At 40.4% G+C, this 4,577-nt stretch overlaps 1 non-coding gene and 1 pseudogene across 1 annotated transcript; both read left to right on the top strand.

The window, feature by feature from the left end:
* The first annotated feature begins 1,239 nt into the window (after positions 1-1,239).
* Positions 1,240-1,346, top strand: LOC114100878 (U6 spliceosomal RNA). Its single transcript, XR_003584163.1, has one exon. It is a non-coding gene; the product is annotated as a U6 spliceosomal RNA (small nuclear RNA).
* A 14-nt stretch (positions 1,347-1,360) lies between these two features.
* On the top strand, positions 1,361-2,211 carry LOC114100764 (T-complex protein 1 subunit alpha pseudogene; annotated as a pseudogene).
* Positions 2,212-4,577: the final 2,366 nt, after the last annotated feature.

Below are 4,577 nucleotides of genomic sequence, written 5' to 3'. Positions count from 1 at the left end.
CTACCACCACTTTGTCCAGGACAAGATGGTCCATCATCATCCAGATCAACAGTTTACTCACCTGGGCAATGAAGATTCTCGCGTCCATTACTGCCTCCCCACTTTCTAAATCGTAGTTGTATTGAAGGTCCTGATTCTCACTTCTGACCTCCAACTTGGTCTTTGGTCTTGATTTCACTGATGTGCCCCTTGGATTTTCTGAGAATTTAGATTTAGACTAATCCTTATGACTTTTCCAAGTTTGGTCCCTCTTCTGCAGGTCTCTGTTCAGTTAGATATCACACATAATGTTAAAAAAAAAAAAAGGAAAAGAAAAATCCAAGCCTGGTGTGGTGGGCAATCACCTGGGTTTAGGAGTTTTAGAACAGCCTGGGTAAGACAGGAAGATCTCATATCAAAACAAAAAGAAGTTTGAAACAGGTGTAACTGATAAAGAATTAATATAAAGAATTCCTATCTAACATCAATAAGAAATATGGGTTCACAGAGAAGAAATCAGAATGTCTGATAAACACAAAGAGACTAGTTACCAGGGAAATGTAAATTGAAATAAAATAACATTTACAACTCATCACATTGATAAAATTTAAATCTCTAGCAATACCAAAGGGTGGAAAATATATGGATCAATATGAAATCTCACATATGACTAATATACTGACTCTCCAGAACAGATTAGCAACATCTTAGAAAGTCAGAAGTTACCCATACTCTACCTATAAAGCCCTAGTGTATGCCCTAGAGAAAGAGTCACAGATTTATGCAGTGGGACATGTATGAGAATGTCTTCACACAGCTTTTAATAATAAACAGTGAAACAAACATCCACATGACTGTGAAAAAGAAAAAACTGATCCATAAAGAGGGATACAGTACAATATTTAAAAGCAAATGACATCATGCTATTGTATCAAAATAGAGTCATCTTAGAAAACATGAAATGCAGCAAAATAATCTGTACAGATCATTCTGCTTACATAAAATAGAGAAATGCAGAAGTAGCTACACATCTGGGAATGTATCTCATATAGGGGTATAAACCACTATATATGGCAGCAGAAAGAAGGAACAGCAGATACTAAGTTTAGCATTCTTATTTCCATTCATAGCACATGACAAACTGAAGAATAAAGACCTGAGAATTTGAACAAAGTTAGGATAAGGGCTGAGGTCTGCCCAAATCTTACCGGGAAGCACGAGGCTAGCTATGGAAGAATAGTCTATTAAAACCAATTTCCAGCTCTCACTTCGGCAGCACATATACTAAAACTGGAATGATGCAAAGAAGATTAGCATGGCCCCTGCTCAAGGATAACATGCAAATTCGTGAAGCGTTCCATATTTTTTGGTGGAATTGATGATGTGTCTGAAGTGCTTTGTGGAGGCTGGCCCCACGGCAGTTAGAAGAGTTTTGAAAAGGGATCTTAAGCGCATTGCTAAAGCGTCAGGAGCAACTATTCTGTCAACCCTGGCCAATTTGGAAGGTGAAGAAACTTTGGAAGCTACCATGTTGGGACCAGCAGAAGAAGTGGTATAGGAGAGAATTTGTGATGATGAGCTGATCTTAATCAAAAATACTAAGGCACATACATCTGCATCAATTATTTTATGTGGGGCAAATGATTTCATGTGTGATGAGACCAAGCGCTCTTTACATGATGCTGTTTGTGTGGTGAAGAGTTTTGGAGTCGAAATCTGTGGTTCCTGGTGGGGGCGCTGTAGAAGCAGCCCTTTCCATATACCTGGAAAACTAAGCCACCAGCATGGGCTCTCCGGAACAGCTTGCTATTGCAGAGTTAGAAAGATCTCTTCTTGTTATTCCTAATACACTGGCAGTTCATGCTGCCCAAGACTCCACAGATCTGGTTGCAAAGTTAAGAGCTTTTCATGATGAGGCTCAAGTTAATCCACAACGTAAAAATCTAAAATGGATTGGTCTTGATTTGATCAATGGTAAATCAAACAAACAACAAACAAGCAGGGGTGTTAGAACCCACCCTAGTTAAAGTAAAGAGCTCGAAATTTGCAACAGAAGCTGTAATTACAATTCTTTGGATTGATGACCTTATTAAATTACCCCCAGAAAGTAAAGATGATAAACATGGAGGTTTTGAAGATGCTGTTCACTCTGGAGCCCTTGAAGACTGATCTGATCTCCCTTTTATTTATAACAATGTTAGTTACAATGTCCTGTACCTTGAGTGTTATGCACTAAAGTACAACATGCTATAGAAAAAAATCCATGCAAAATAAATAGCTCTGATGGATGTCACAAGCACTTTGATCTAAAGATAAGATTATATCTAATCTAAAGATTTCTATTTTCATTCCACCTTAAAAGAAAAATGGGAACATTAAATTTCTTTTTTTTTTTTTTTTTGTACTGGGGATTGAACCCAGGGGTACTTAACCACTAACCCAGTCATATGCCCAGACTCAAGCCCTTTTTTAACTTTTAAAATTTTGAGGTAGGGTCTCACTTTCTTAGGGCCTCACTAAGTTGTTGAGGCTGTCCTCAAACTTCCCATCCTCCTGCCTCAGCCTTTGGAATCTCTGGGATTACAGGTGTGCATGAAACTAAGGTTTTCTCAGACTGGTAAAATAAGAAATATATTTGGTCTTTGTCCCCTCTTCCTGGCATGAACCTCCTAAAACCTTTGAGATTTCCTCAGTGAGAGGAATGTCTTTTTTTTTTTTTTTTTGTATGTCAGTACTAGAACAATTTTTATTATTAGAACATTTTCAATCCTTGGAAATAAAGGACCACAGTGGAATAAAAAGACTTGACTTAACATCAAGTCAGTTGAGTTGGGGATTGCTGTCAAGTTACCAAAAAACAAGAGACACTTGTTTGATTTCTAGCTTTTTGGATTTTGGAATGGGGGACTCAGAATAAAAAGACATTTTCTGACAGCTCTCATGGGCTGGACACTTTTGCCACTTAAACTCGTTTGCCTTCACAGAAGGCCTGCAGGGTAGGTGCCACGGTGCTAAGTCCCACTTCCCAGATGAGGCACACAGAAGCATAGAGAAGTCACTTGCCCAAAGGCACTCATTTTGCAAAGGCCAGTCCATTCCAGTTTAGCACATGAGAGAAGGAGAAGCAGAGAACTTGAGCGGTGCCCAAGTGGCTGGCTGAAGAGTGGATTTAAGACTGCAGCTGGGGTCGTCCTCCCTCTATCTTGGATTCAGGGTCATCTTTGGCAGGTCTCTTGGGTAGATATTAGGTAGATATTAGGAATCACAAGATTCCTCAATCTGATCCTGATGGTGTGCATGGAATGGAGAGGGCCAGGGTCACAACCTCGGGACCCCACCAAGAGCCTCAAAGCTCCGTGCTCCAAGTAGGAGTGGCTTCCTGGCGTGGTGCAGGGCGAGGCAGAAAGCTGACAGGAACCCTGCCCCTTTCCCCCACAACTCGGTTCCCCAATCCCTGCTGCTCCCACTGCCACCCGCACCGCACGCCAGGAATGTCTTTTATTATTCATAATGAGTCCTTTATGATCTTACCAAAGTTTAGGAAGTTATGTAACTTGGGATGGGCCTTCACCAGAAAGCCTAAATGATTAGTGGGTTGGAATCTTCAGCCCTACCCAAAGACCCCGGGGAAGAGGGAGGAGCTTGGGTAGGTGAAAGTATCTATGTGTGTGAGAGTGACACTCACCAACCCTCAGGGACAGAAGCTCCTATGCTCAGGACTCTTCTAAACTCTTTTTGCATTTTGCCCCTGAGCCACATTCCCAGCCCTTTTTACTTTTGTATTGTGAGATCTCACGAAGTTACCTAGGGCCTTCTTAAATTGCTGAGGTTGACCTTGAAATTGCAAGCCTCCTGCCTCAGCCTCCTGAGCTGCTACGATTCCAGGCATCCTCTATATCCTTTATATTAAATTAATACATGTAAGTAAACAGGTTGCCTTGAGTTCTGTAGGTTCTGATGTGCACATAGAGAAACTGTTTACCACTCAAAAAGCTTCATTTGTGTCTTCAATTACCTTACAGATTCTCAAACCTTGAGAGGAGGCACAGTAAAATGAGTTGACTTTGGTTAAATGCAAATATGCGTGAGTTTGAACTATAAGTATCAAGAAAGGATTCTTCTCCATAGTCCAGATTTTGAAGCTATTCCAAACTCTTGATAGTAGAACTGAGAAGGAATTTAGTAGTTTCTAAATCTGATGAACAGACCAAATCAGCTGCAGAACTTAAAAAAAGTAAAAAAAAAAAAAAAAGGAAGAAGAACCATTGAATGAGAATAAAAATCTCCAGCACTAGAACTTGAAATTTAAATTTTAGAAAACTCCTCATGAAATTCTGGTGGTCAGTTGGATTTGCACACCACTGATCTTCTTCCTCTTTTTCCATTCATATGTCAGTCAAAACAAACACAGATAATGCCACTCCAGCATGCCCACCACTGGGGCAATCATAATTAGTGTGTAGACAGTGTCTACTGTGCACCAGATTTTTTTTTTTTCCAGTAACCAAGGCCTCACACATGCTAGGCTAGGACACCACCCCTGAGCTACATCCCCAGCCCTTTCTTTATTTTGTGACAGGGACTGGCTAAATTGCAGA

Source organism: Marmota flaviventris, chromosome 12 (genome assembly GCF_047511675.1).
Source record: "Marmota flaviventris isolate mMarFla1 chromosome 12, mMarFla1.hap1, whole genome shotgun sequence".
NCBI classification, from domain to species: Eukaryota; Metazoa; Chordata; class Mammalia; order Rodentia; family Sciuridae; genus Marmota; species Marmota flaviventris.
This window is presented reverse-complemented; position numbering and strand designations above follow the sequence as displayed.